This window comes from Elephantulus edwardii, unplaced genomic scaffold (assembly GCF_000299155.1).
Source record: "Elephantulus edwardii isolate Elephantulus edwardi_28Jun2011 unplaced genomic scaffold, EleEdw1.0 scaffold00032, whole genome shotgun sequence".
NCBI classification, from domain to species: Eukaryota; Metazoa; Chordata; class Mammalia; order Macroscelidea; family Macroscelididae; genus Elephantulus; species Elephantulus edwardii.
In genome coordinates, this window is record NW_006399782.1 from 22,127,579 (window position 1) to 22,140,590 (window position 13,012).

Consider the following 13,012-nt stretch of genomic DNA (forward strand, 5'->3'; position numbering starts at 1 on the left):
CTGCTCCACCCACCCCCTCTTGGCTGTGGAGGTGAGGGCTCAGTGCAAAGTGTTCTTCCTTCCTGGGGACCTTTTGCGCGCAACCTCGCGGTGCACAGGGGCAGGCGGTCCCTGCACCCCTCCTGTCCGTGCCCCCTGGTGCCAGGCCCTGTGGGACTCGCGCTGCGCCCGGACCCGGTGTGCGCGAGGCTGGAGAGGCCCCACGCTGCCCGGTGCATAAAGGGCTGGGCAGTCTGGTGCACACCGGATGGCCTTTGCCCGCCTCTTTCACCTTTTCCTGTCTTCATCTCCTCTGCTTCCCTTGCCCTCTGAATTTCCCTTGGATCCACTCGTCTGAATCCTGTGGCTTGCTTTTTAACTCTCATGCCCTGTAGAAGAGTTAAGGGAGCATTTTCTTTCCAGAAGCTTTCTTTTCCATTCTGAATAGTTGCGGTAAACGTGAATGTCACCCACTTGAAATTTAGTTCTATGTTCCCGAAAGAAACGTGTATTTCTAGACTTAATTCAAGTTTTTAATTTTGACTGTTGAGTCATCCCCTACTTCATGCCCTAAACTCCCAGGGTTACCCGAGATATGGTCCTTCATCCTTAATAGCTTTATCTGGAAATGAGAGACAGCATCACTTTGCATGCAGAATACCACCTAAAGTCACCTAACTTTGGCACTCGTAATATTAAGGGTTGTGTGGGACTCCTAACATTTAGATAGCATGATCTAACAAGACAGAGTTGACCAACTGAAGTTTGCAGGTAAAGACGGTTGCTTACCTTATTTACCCGTTTCTTCAGTAAACGCTTCTTGTTAACGCAGATCCTGAAACATAGTGTGATGTGTTTGTTTTTACGTAAAAAACATGGACGAGCTTTTCTGTCTACTTGGAAGACATGGGTTACAGTTAATTCGCTTTACTTGAGAAGTACTCAAAGTATTTGTTTACAAAATAATTAAAATGCTTTGTAATCGTTGCATGGCTGAAAGCAGGAATAGTTGTAGTACCCAAGGTACTACAAGGATGAATAGAGTCAGTATTGCATGTTGCTTTAATTCAAGCAGTGGTGACTTTTGTACACGTAGATATTAGATTTCCTTTAAGTTTAAAAGCCGAGTTTTGTAAAATCTAGACGGATGATGCAGCCCACATCATTCCCTAATATAAAAGCATTTCATTCAGATGTAGGGGCAGCCTAGGATTGAAACGATTCTTTTTCTAGGTTAGTTGTTTATGGGGCAGCATGGAAATAAAGCTGCCGACTGTGCAGTCAGTGAAGCAGTCATGTATGAAAAATAGTGAGCTGTTTTCCTCTTTACAGACTAGTTTGTTCAATGGAGGGAAAGAAATACTATAAAAATTGAGAATGTTTAACAGGTTAGAAGATAGGCGTCCATAGAGAATGAGATCAGAATTGTTGCTTTTAAACAGGATTTTAAGTTGAATTTGAGTCTTAACCCTACCTGTCATACATTATTTTTCTCTCTATTTTTTAGTCCAGTGGTTTCAAGCTGGCCTGTATATTAGAATCACATTGTGTGCTTTTAAATTTTCATGCATAGGCCACTCCCTTAGATATTTTCTTGCTTTTGATTTGTGGAATCTTGAGTTGTCTTCAGGCATTGGGCTGCTGGGGTTGAGAACTGTGAGTCTAGAATAATGTCCCAAGTTGCTGGGCTTTTGTTCCAGGTTCTTCTAAATCTTGTCTTCAGCTTTCCACTCCTGTCTGCCAGTGGGAACTTTGGAACCCCTGCAGGGCCCTACAGGTATAAAATCCACCTCCTGTTCTCCAGACACTGCCCTTTCTAAGGGTGTGGGTGATTTCCTTTTCCCACTGGCACTATTATGAAGGTTTTCCTCATTGCATACAGTAACTCTTTTGATTATTTTCCTTTGAATTTTCATGTTATGTACTATGTGACATAAAGACTTTACATTTAAATGCTGTATTGGTTAAACTTATTTTGCGTTATGTGTTTCTTTCTCAAACTTAACAGATAACAAGAAGTACCTTTTTAATTTCTCTGTATTAGCTCTGGATGGGATTGGTTTGCTCGGTTCCTTTCAGAGTCTCCTTGCAGTCATGATTTCAGATTTTATTTCTTCCCAGATGTTTATGTTTAGGGATTAGACAGCATTTTTTGTAGGGAGTTGGCTGCTAATCCAAAAGCCTTGCCTCTGTTCATTCAAATCCACCAGCTATGCAGGAGGAACATGGGCATTCTCTTTCTGTGAGACTTACAGCCTCAGAAACCCGCTAATTGGTGGGCCAATTATGAGTTGATTCTTACTTGACAGCAGTTGAGTTTGAGTTGAATTGAGTAAATAACATTGAGTTTAGGTAGAAAATGAATTTCCATGAATGTCTTTTTCTTACCTTTTTGGCTGATTGTTCATTCTTCTTATATGGTCTCATAACATCTTGTACTCTTTTTTTTTTTGTTAACTCTTAACCATATTTCTATTTGTTCAACTGTCATTACCAAACCTAACCCCAGGTTCTTTTTGTTCGGTAACTCCAGCAGGTACCATTTGTTTTTGTTTCTTAAATACAGGTGCAATATGGTAAACTACGATGATTTCAGCAATAGAATCTAATGTGTCAGAAATGATAAAGGATGGCACAGGATAGGGCAGGGTTCAGGCTGTTCATAGGGTTAGTATGAGTTATACTCGACTCAGTGGTATCTAACAACCACAGGGCGCAACATAGCATTTGTCCTTGTAGCGGCTTTGTTGTTAGGTGCATGTCAGCTCCACGTCATAGTCACCGTATGCACAACAGTTAAGATCACAGAGGTTTCATTGACTGATGTTTGGTAGTGGACTGTCAACCATTATTGATAATCTGCCTTAGTCTGGAAGTGCTGTTGAAACTGTTGAGTAACATGCAAGCCTTTGCTTAGAAACAACGCTGGTGTTTGCCTGAGTGCACTTGCTGGGAATCAAGCCCGAGTTTCCTGTGCAGAAGGCAAGAATTCTACTACTAAACCAGCACAGTGAGTTTATTGTGGTAACATATGTTGTTATGTGCATTTGAGTTGAAATCCATCCTTAGTTGACCTTTCTGCAGCTTTTCAGAAGCTATAAAACTCATGGGAGGAGATTGCCCATTTTTCTCCCATAAAGCAGCTGGTGAGCTAGAACAACCTGCCTTTGGATGCTTCTGCCTGTTAACCTTCTTACCACTAGGCCACCAGAGCTCCCCTACATGTTATTGTTGTTAAGTGCCATCAAGTCAACCACAACTCAAAGCAACCCTGTAGAAGGTGGATTGAACTTTGCCCTAACCTGTGCCATCTTCATCCTATATTTGAGCCCATGTAATAGTCACTGTGTCTGTCCATATCACCGAAGCACTGACTCTCCACCTTTCCAAGTAGGATGTCCTTTTCCAAGTACTTACCTCTCCTAACAATATGCCCAAAGTATGTGAGATGAAGTTTCACTGTCTTTGTCTTCAAAGAGTATCCTGGATGCCCATTTCCCAGAGCATAATTGTTTGTCCTTTTGGCATATATCTTTAGTTGTTGTTGTTATGTGCCATTGAGTCATTTGCAACTCATAGCAACCCTATGTACAAGAGCCCTAAACGCCGTTCTATCCTGTGCCAACCTCAGTGTCTCAAACACACTCATTCCCACCACTCCACTCACAGAATCGATCCATCTCATCAAGGGTCTTTAGTAGGCACTTAATAAATGCTTTTTGAGTTAGTGACTTTTGTATATATTAAGCAAAGATAGCCACATGCATCTTTAGTATAGGCTGATTTTGCATTAGTTGATTTAGCTATTAAATATCTTTATGTCCTGTACTTCTGTTGTGAAGTTGTTATATATTCGTGAAATCCAAACAATTGTTATCTTTAAGGGTTTTATTGTGTACTATTGAATCATTCTGACTAATAGCTAACCCTCCAGTAGGTTTTCAGAGGCTTTAAAATCATAAAGGAGTTTGCCTGACTTTCTCCCACAGAGCAGCTGGTGGATTCAAACTGCATGTGTTAAAGTTGGCAGGGAAACTCCTTACCACTAGGCCGCCAGAGCTGCTGCTTGTAGTATTGGTAGCCCCTTATAAACATGTCCTATTCCCTGTAGTATGTAAAAATGAAATATATACCTTGCATTTTATAATCTGAATTCTAAAGGTTGACTCTTGTTATCCATAAATTATTTGTGGAACTCTTAAGAGAAAAGCTGTTAACTGTCCAATTGGATAATTTTTCTTTTACCTCATTAACTTTTCCATGTGGGTACAATTGCACTGCTTCAGGAGGCCAAATCTTTTAATTAAATCAGTAAGGCATGATAAGTTGCTCCTATTAATGTGTTAATACTCTGTTTTTAATTCAGTTCATCAAGTATTTATTGAGTGCTTACCATATTCCCAACACTGTTAGGTGCTAAAGAGAATACAGAAGGAGGAGTAGATGGTGTGAACTCAGCTTTAAAGAAGTTTATAGACTTATTTGGAGGATGAGGACCACTCATATAATTAAGGAGCTCAACACAGCATTTATTAGATGCTGAATGAAACATCAGCACCCTAAATCTGTGATCGAGTGATTAATACTGTTACTGCATGAGTATTAATTGTTGAGGATACAATATAAATGGTAGGGTTTCTACTATTTATAAGAGTACAATTTAGTGGGAAAACCATTAAGTATATATTCAGTATATGTCATATTAAGATACTATAAGGTATTATGTAAAGATGTTTTATACTAAGAAAAAATAGTAACTTGTCTAACTTCTGGGGAGCCAGAGAAAGTTTCAAAGAAGTTAGTGACATAGGCACTCATAATTAGAAACTTGATATGGATACTCCAGATACAATTAACAGGTATGAAGGCATGGAAGTGAGAGAGGGCAGTGCTTGATTCATTTAAGTAGATTTATGTCAATTAAAAGTAATATGTTAAAGAAGATAGACTTTGGAGTCCAAGAGACATAGTTGTACACTTTGATTTCAGTGTTGGGAGTCTCCACATTATCATCTCTACTGCTTGTAACCTAACTGTTGTCTTTTGCCTGGTGACATGAGGATACTCGAGTAACCTCACCTCCCAGTTAATGAAGCTGTCATTGGATCCTTTAGTGAAAGAATTCTTACCTTATTGTCATGGTTAGGTGCGGTTGAGTTGGCTTCCTACTCAAGGTGATCACATCTGTGACAGAAAGGTATTTCTGGGCTACAGTCATAAAGGCAGTAGATACCAAGACTTTTTTTCCATTGATCTCCTGGGTTGGTTCAAATTGCCAACTTTTAGCAGAAACAAAAACTGCTTGTACCACCTGTGCTCCTCTTCCCTGTTCTATATTTTTGCTATTATATTTTCTTAAACCACAGTGAAGGGACAATGAGAAAAAAAATGTGGTGATATCATGAGAAATGCCACTTGCATCTCTATACCTCTCACAGGATCAGTTTCACATAAGCTACACACGCTCTTGGCTAACTTAAACAGAAAGTAAGAATATATGGATAGATATGGATAAGCTCACAGAAGTGAAGGAAGGTAGAACAGGAAAGCCTAGATGGAATAGCTCCCAGAATTATATGGTTCTAACTCAAGCCTAACCAGCTTGCTTCCTTTTGAGAGTCTCATTGATCAGCCCAGTTAATGCTAAACCCTCACCAGAAGCTACCTAGAGAGCAGTAATAATGACTGGGTAAAATGATAGAAGTAATAACATCCGAACCTAATTTTGGTAAGTGGTATTGTTAGGTGTCATTGAGCCAGCTATGCCTTACAGTGACCCTGGGAACAATGAATTTGAACTCTGCCATATCCTGTGCCATTCTCACCATCTCCCATATACTTGAGCCCATTGCTGTAGTCGCTGTGTCTGTCCATCTTGTTAAGGGTCTTCTGTTTTGCTGATCTTCCACCTTTCCAAGCATGATGTCTTTTTCCAAGGTCTGGGCTCTCTTAAAGCATGCCGAAAGCATATGAGAAGTTTCACCGTCTTTGCCTCTAAGGAGCCCCGTTATTGCACTTTCTCCAAGACATTTTTGTTTGTTGTTTTGGTAGTTCATGGGATGATGCAATACTCTTAACACCGCAACTCAAAGGCATTGATTTTTCTTCTGTCATCTTTACTCATTGTTCAACTTTCAGATACATAACAAGTAATTGGAAAGATTATGGTTTGGATCAGGTGCACCTTAGTCTTTAAACTGACATTGTTGCACTTTAGCACTTTGGAGAGGTCTTTGAGAGCAGATGGAAAATTTTCCATTTTAATATTCCCCCCATTCATTCATTGTTGCTCCTTTCCCTCCCTGCTCACCCCTCCCTCCAGTTAGTTTTTCTCTTTGAAAAGGAAAAAAAAATTCTTTTATTGTTATACAATTCACTACCACATCACTCCTTCCTCCCCCCCCCCCCAAGCCCAAAGTCCGCTTTACTCTGCGTTTCTTTTTCCGGAATCTTTTCATGAAAATAATACCTAAGTCTATATTCCTTTTAAACATTTCTCTTCCTCATCCATTTCAATGCGGTGTACATCCCCTCTTTTCTTAGGTTTCTTAACTGTTGGTGCCAAGGATGTTGATTGTGGATCCAAGTAAGTTGAAATCATTCTATCATGATGTTGCCTATTGACCCAGTAGTGAGGAATTTTGTCTTCTTGATGATGTTGCATTGAAGGTTGTAGTCCTTGATTCTCTGTAGCAAATGTTTCAAGTCCTTCCTTTTCATCAAGTAAGGTTGAGTCAGCTGCGTAAGGCAAGTTGTTGATGAGTCTTCCTCCACTTCTGATGCCATGGTCTTTCTCCAATCCTGGGTGTTGATTCGTGGAGCCAAGTAAGATGAAATCAGTAACAATTTCAATCTTTTCTCCATCTATCATGATCTTGTCTATTGGTTGAGTGGTGAGTATTTTTTTTTCTTGATGTTGATATGCAATCCATATTGATATTGAAGGCTGTAGTCTGATCTTCTGCAGCAAGACTTCAGGTCCTCGAAGTGGGCCTTTGGGATTACAGCACAGCTTCTTACCATTAGGCCACCAGTGCTTCCAAACTGACCCCACAAGGTTTGAATCTACCACCAGCTCTGCAGAAGCAGAATGGATAGTCTCCTCCAGTGCAATTTACCGTTTCTGAAAACCCAGTGTGTGGTCAGCTATGGGCTGGTTTCTACTTGACAGCACACAACAGCAGATTTCCAAAGGTGATGAATGGCATGGAAGTTGATTGTTCATCATCTTTCTCCTGTGGTGTGGCTGGTGGATTTGAACCACATACCTTTGTGTTGGCAGTTCAGTTCCTTACCACTAAGCCACCAAAACTCTGTGTAATTATTGCTAGTAATGGGGTGGGCTGTCATTTTATTGGACTCTATTTGTGGTGGTGTTGATTTCTTTGTTCCATTTACTTTCCTGTGCTGAGTTAATTTTAAGGTTTTTCTTATTATTTCATTCATTGCTGTTATTTTAGTGTTTGTTAAATCTGATTTTCCTCTTTTTTATGACACAGTGACTGTAACAGTAGGCTCAGGTGTGTTAGAGATGGTGGGATAGCGCAGAATAGGGCAGGGTTCAGATTTGCTTGTTCATAGAATCACTAGGAGTTGCAGTTAAGTCAGTGACATATAACAACAACAACAGAACGTTTATTAGTTCTCTTGGATGTTAACTTGTAAATTCCTTTTTTATTTCTATGTCAAAAACCAGATTACTCGATATTGAAGTCTGTTTGACTTCCTCTGACACTTTTATTGTTATTAATAGACGTTCTGTAACTACATTATTTATTCTGTTTTTTTTGTATTGTAGTTATTATCATTTAGATTGATTTAGTCTTGTATTTTTGTTATACTTCGTGTATTTCTGTGGGTTGGTGTCTGAGTGATGTTGTCATATACAATTTTGCCTGGTTGAGTCTCAGCTATCTTTGAAGAATCTAGTATTGCTTGTCAGGTGAGTCTAGTTCTTACAAATCTACTTAGTTTCTATTTTTCTGGAAGTGTCTCAGTTTCACTGTCTTATATGAGGAACAGTTTTGCCGAGTATAATTCTTGACTAGTAGTTTCTTTTTTAAGAGCTCTATATGTAATCTCTTATTTTTCTCTTACCTGCATAGTTTCTGCGGAAATGTTTGAGCTTGGTTTTCTTGATTCTGCTTTATAGGAAACTCTTTGTTTATCTCAAACTACTTTCAATTTTCTTTGTCTTTAATGTTGGAGAATATGGTTATGATATGTCTTGGTATTTTTATTTTCAGAGTCTATCCTTTTTGGGACTCGTTCAGCTCTCTGAAGGCATGTTTTCCCATTTTTCATATTTTGTGGAAAAGATTTCATCAAATGGATCTTTAGTGGTCTCCTCTTTGATTTTATGGTTGAGTCTTTTTCTTTTTTTCTCCTTTCTTCATATTCTGGAATTCCATTCACTTGATTTCTCTTGGGGATTTCCCATGTATTTCTTATACTTTTGTAATATTCTTTCTGGTTGTTCCTTTAACAGAATAGTATTGAAAGCTTTGTTTTCTAGCTTACTAATTCTGTGTGCCAGTGCTTCTGTTCTGTTTTCTATTTCTGAAATTTTAGTCCTAATATTCTGAATTTAAATTTTCTAGTCTTGTGTGGCCTGTAATTTTCCATTTTATGTGTTTGATCTTACTTCCTCTCCCTCTCTCCAATGGCTTTTTTTTTAAAGTTTTTATACATTTCTCCCTTCCCCCCCAATCTATTAACGACATTTAACTATCATTCTTTTAAGTTCCTATCAGGAAGTTCTCTTCACCATCTATCATGATTCTGCCAATCAACCCAGTGGTGAGAATCTGTTTTTTTGATGTTGAGCTTCAATAAATATTGAAGACTTCAAGTCTTCCTCAGTTTCAGCAGGCAGGGTTGTGTCATCTGCATAACACAGTTTGTTGATGAGTCTTCCTCCAATCCTGATGCCACATTTCTCCTCATAGAGTCCGACCTCCAGATAATCTGTTCTGCATATAGATTGAAAAGGTATGGAAATAGGACACATCCCTGGCGTACGCCCTTCCCCATTTTGAACCATGCAGTGTTTTTCTTGCTCTGTTCTGATGACTGCCTCCAGGTCCAAGTATAGGTTTCTCAAGCATGATCAAGTGTTCTGTGACTCCCATTCTTCTCAGAGTTAACCAGTTTGTTGTGGTCCACAGTTTGCTTGCCTACACAATTAACACTCTTGGTACCAGCAGCCTGGAAATGAAAAGACAAATTATGTTGGGAAAATCTGCTAGCAGAGAGAGATCTCTCCAAAGTACAATATCGGCCTGGAGACCAAGGTGTGCCTGATTCAGGCCATAGTCTTTGTAGTTACTTGCTATGCATCAGAAAGCTGGACAATGACTAGAAATAATAGAAGGAGAATTGATGTCTTTGAGCTGTGATGCTGGAGAAGACTGTTGAGTATACCATGGACTGCTAGGAAAACAAACAGGTTCATCCTAGAGAGGGTAAGACCAGGCTGCTCCTTGGAGGCAAGGATTCTGAAGCTTTGTTTTCATGGAGGAACCAGTCCTTGGACAGAGTCATCATGGTTGGGATGGTGGAGGGACAGCGTAAAAGAAGACCCTTGATGGGATGGATTGATTCAGTGACTGGGGTAATGTGGGTAGGTGTGTCAGAGACAATAAAATTGGCACAGGATAGAGCAGGGTTTAGGGCTGTTGTACGTAGAGTTGCTCTGAGTTGCAGGCAACTCGATGACACATAACAACAACATCAAGAAGTTCTCACAGGTTTTCTTCATTTGGAATATTTTCTGTTTTGATCATGTTTTCAGTGGTATCCTGATTTTTTAAATGGTTTAAAGTTATTACTTGTCTCTGAGATATTATGGTGCTGTCTTTGTATTATTTCCTTTGATATAGCTAATTAATTCTTGTGAATGTGCTTCATAGGTTGCTAGCTTGGTAATTCTTAGTATTTGTCCTCATCTTTGGGTGAGTATGATAGAGGATGGAGGTATATGCATGCTGTTCTTTGTTCAGTCATTGTTCATATAGAGAAGTTAAGAGCAGACTGGTCTAGTGTTGTTTGCAGTATTTTGTTGATCAGATGGAACAGAAATCTTTACTGTTTTCCAATGGGTGAATCTTAAGAAAGTGTGTGGCTGGGCCATGTGAATACTGTTGTTGTCTATTGCCAGGTGAAGTAAAGAAGAGGGAAACAAAACAATAAGCAGAAAACAAACATACAGTGGCAATGATACCCCCATTCCACACCCCCACAAAACAGTATTGAACAATGAAAGAGAAAAGATATATCCAAACTAATGTGGATATGAAAGGACTAGAATCAGACTAGAAAAGTAAAAAAAGAGAAAAAAGACAAGATAAAGGGGAAAAGCCAGAGAGAAAGAAGAAGAAATGTGATAAAAACAAAACCAAAATAAATAATTTTTTTACAATCCCCAAAAATGATCAGGGAAAAACGAGAGGGGGTAAAATAGAAGAGGCTTTGAGGAGGCGGGGCTAGTACCTCACTGGTGCTCTTGCTGACACTGGGCAATGGAGGCCAGATATCTGGTCTAGGACAGTGTGTCTTCCAGTCCAGTAGAAGGTTGGGGTTTTGGTACCCAGTCAGGGCAGAATTTCTCCTCATGTGAGAGTCGGCTACGGACAGCACCTCTTCCAGTCTCAGGGGGCATTGACGTTCAGGGCATCCAGACTGGAATAGAGTGTTGGCTGGCCTCAGATTTTTCTGGGGTAGTCCACCTGGAGGGAACTCTTGATGCCTGGTAAGGGAGGAGTTCGCTGCACAGCCAGTCAGCTATAAGTAGAATTTGACTCAGTGAGTGAGAATTATGTGGTTACTCGTTTGTTTTTCAGTCTACTTGTCCAGGGATGGATCCAGCCTGGTTACCCAATCTAAGGACGACACATTTCTTGCAGGGAGCACTGCTGTGGGTGTGGCAGGGGTGTGCTGGGTGTAGAATCGTCAGGGGTACCCAATCAGATCCCCCCCCCAGTCTAAGGCTACAGGCCAGACACAACATAGATTCCTGGTATCTAGAAGGAGACTCTGGAGGCAGAACAGAATATGTGCTTCTGGGTCCAGATTAAAAATGACATAAGCCTGCCCTCAAGCAAAGCTGGGATGGTGCTAAGGGAACACAGCCAGCCCTTTGGTGGGTGGTGGTAGGGAGGATGGTTACTCCCCTGATCCCTAGGAAGATATGGGTACCAAAACCAAGATACCCTGTCCTTGTTGCCAGTCAGCTGCTAGTTGTGGGCACCAGGTTTCTGTGTTGTTCAAAAAAACTGCCTGCAAATGTTCAAAATGGCAGTGCACAGCATTGCGTCATTTGCAGTTTGCAGCTTTATCTCCTTATTCAATGTTTTTGTTATCGGAGAAACGTGGTTCTGCAGCTTGCTGCCAGAAAAACTAATCTTGGAGATAGAGATTGGAGGGAAAAAGCAGAAATTTTATTATATATGCTAACATATAGTAGATAGGGAGTATGTGCTTTCTAAATCTGTTTAGTAAGGAAAGGTTCTGAGGAAATATTTGTAGGCTAGGTTAAGGATGTGGGGAAGAGGTCTTGTTTATTCAGTACTTTTAGGAAGGAAGGGTGGGGTGATCTTTTGAAAAGGAGTTGTTGTTAAGTGTTGTCTAGTCCAGTACAATTCATAGTGAACCTATGAACAGCAGGTCTGAACTCTGTCCTATCCTGCACCATTCTTGATAAAGTTGAGTTCATTGCTGTAGACACTGTATCTGTCCATCTTGTTGAGGATCTTCCTCTCCCTCAAGAACCTTCTAAGCTTGATGCCCCTTTCCAAGGAATAGATTCCTCTAACAATATGTCCAAAATAAGGGAGATGATACTTCACTATCTTTACCTCCAAATAACACTCTGGTTGCACTGAAAAAGAATATGCAAGTCATTAGGCCAGCCAGCTGGCCTTTAAGATGGCAAGACATGCTTTATAGGTTTTCTATCAGGATAACATCTGCCTGGTTGAATGCTTGGCCATCAGGTAACATGCCATGCCCTTTCAGGATGGTTGTCCTCTGGAAGGGCAAAACATATGAAAGCTCTTAGCAGAGAAATTTATTAAGAGGAGGTGCCCAGGCTACTCCTATAAGTGTGTTCCTGGGCCTTGTGATGCTTGCATCTGCTGAATGCTTACTTTCCTGGTTGAAGCATCTCTCAGGGGATAAGATTCAGCACATCATGTAAAGAGATTAAGGAAAAAGGAAGTAAGAAAGCTTGTGATTTAGGGCAAATTTAGCAGTAATTCAGTTAAAGTTTAAAACAGTTAAAAGTTTGTCTTCCTATTCATTAAAAAAGGAGCTCTGATGCGCACAGGGTTTTCATCTTTACAAAGTCCCATTCATCAATTTTATCCTCTCCAGATTGTGCCTTTCTGGCTGTATTTGTCAACCTCTTTATACCACAGACTAGACCTTCTAAGGCTGGTCCCAGTTGTAAAAATAGAAGGAAAACTAGAAAAATATAAGTGAGGCTCCAAGGAGGGAAGGAATGGGGAGCATAGGGGTGAAATGACAGGGTTGCACAATTTGATGTAGGGAGGCGGGGGGGAAAGGAAATGGGAAAGATCCAGCAGGGACCTGAAAAGGTGAGTGTAGTCCAATGGGGATTAACTTTATAAAACAAAATGAATGGGAATGATTGTATGAAACACAATGTGAATGAACAATAGGGTGAAACACAATGTACACAAACTTTGTAAGCAAACCAATATAAAATAAGGTAATAATAATAATAGCTCTGGGGTCCTAGGGGTGAGAAGCTGCACTGAAGTACAAAAGGCAGGAGGGCTGGAATCCACAGGAAGGATGGGCACTCTCCTCCCCTGTGATTTACTGCTTCTGAAAACCTTCTGGGAGCGTCAGCCATGGGTCAGTTCTTCCAAATTTAAATTAATTTAAATTAAAAAAACAAAAGAAGTTAGAGTAAGGATGGCAATGGAACCACCTTACCTCTGTAACTTGATTTGTGCCACTATTAGAACCTCTACTCAGAATATTATTGCTTTTCAATTTTTGACTCATG

At 40.1% G+C, this 13,012-nt stretch overlaps 1 pseudogene; it reads right to left on the reverse strand.

The window, feature by feature from the left end:
• Nucleotides 1–13,012, reverse strand: part of LOC102853826 — a 97,900-nt pseudogene that overhangs the window by 5,584 nt on the left and 79,304 nt on the right.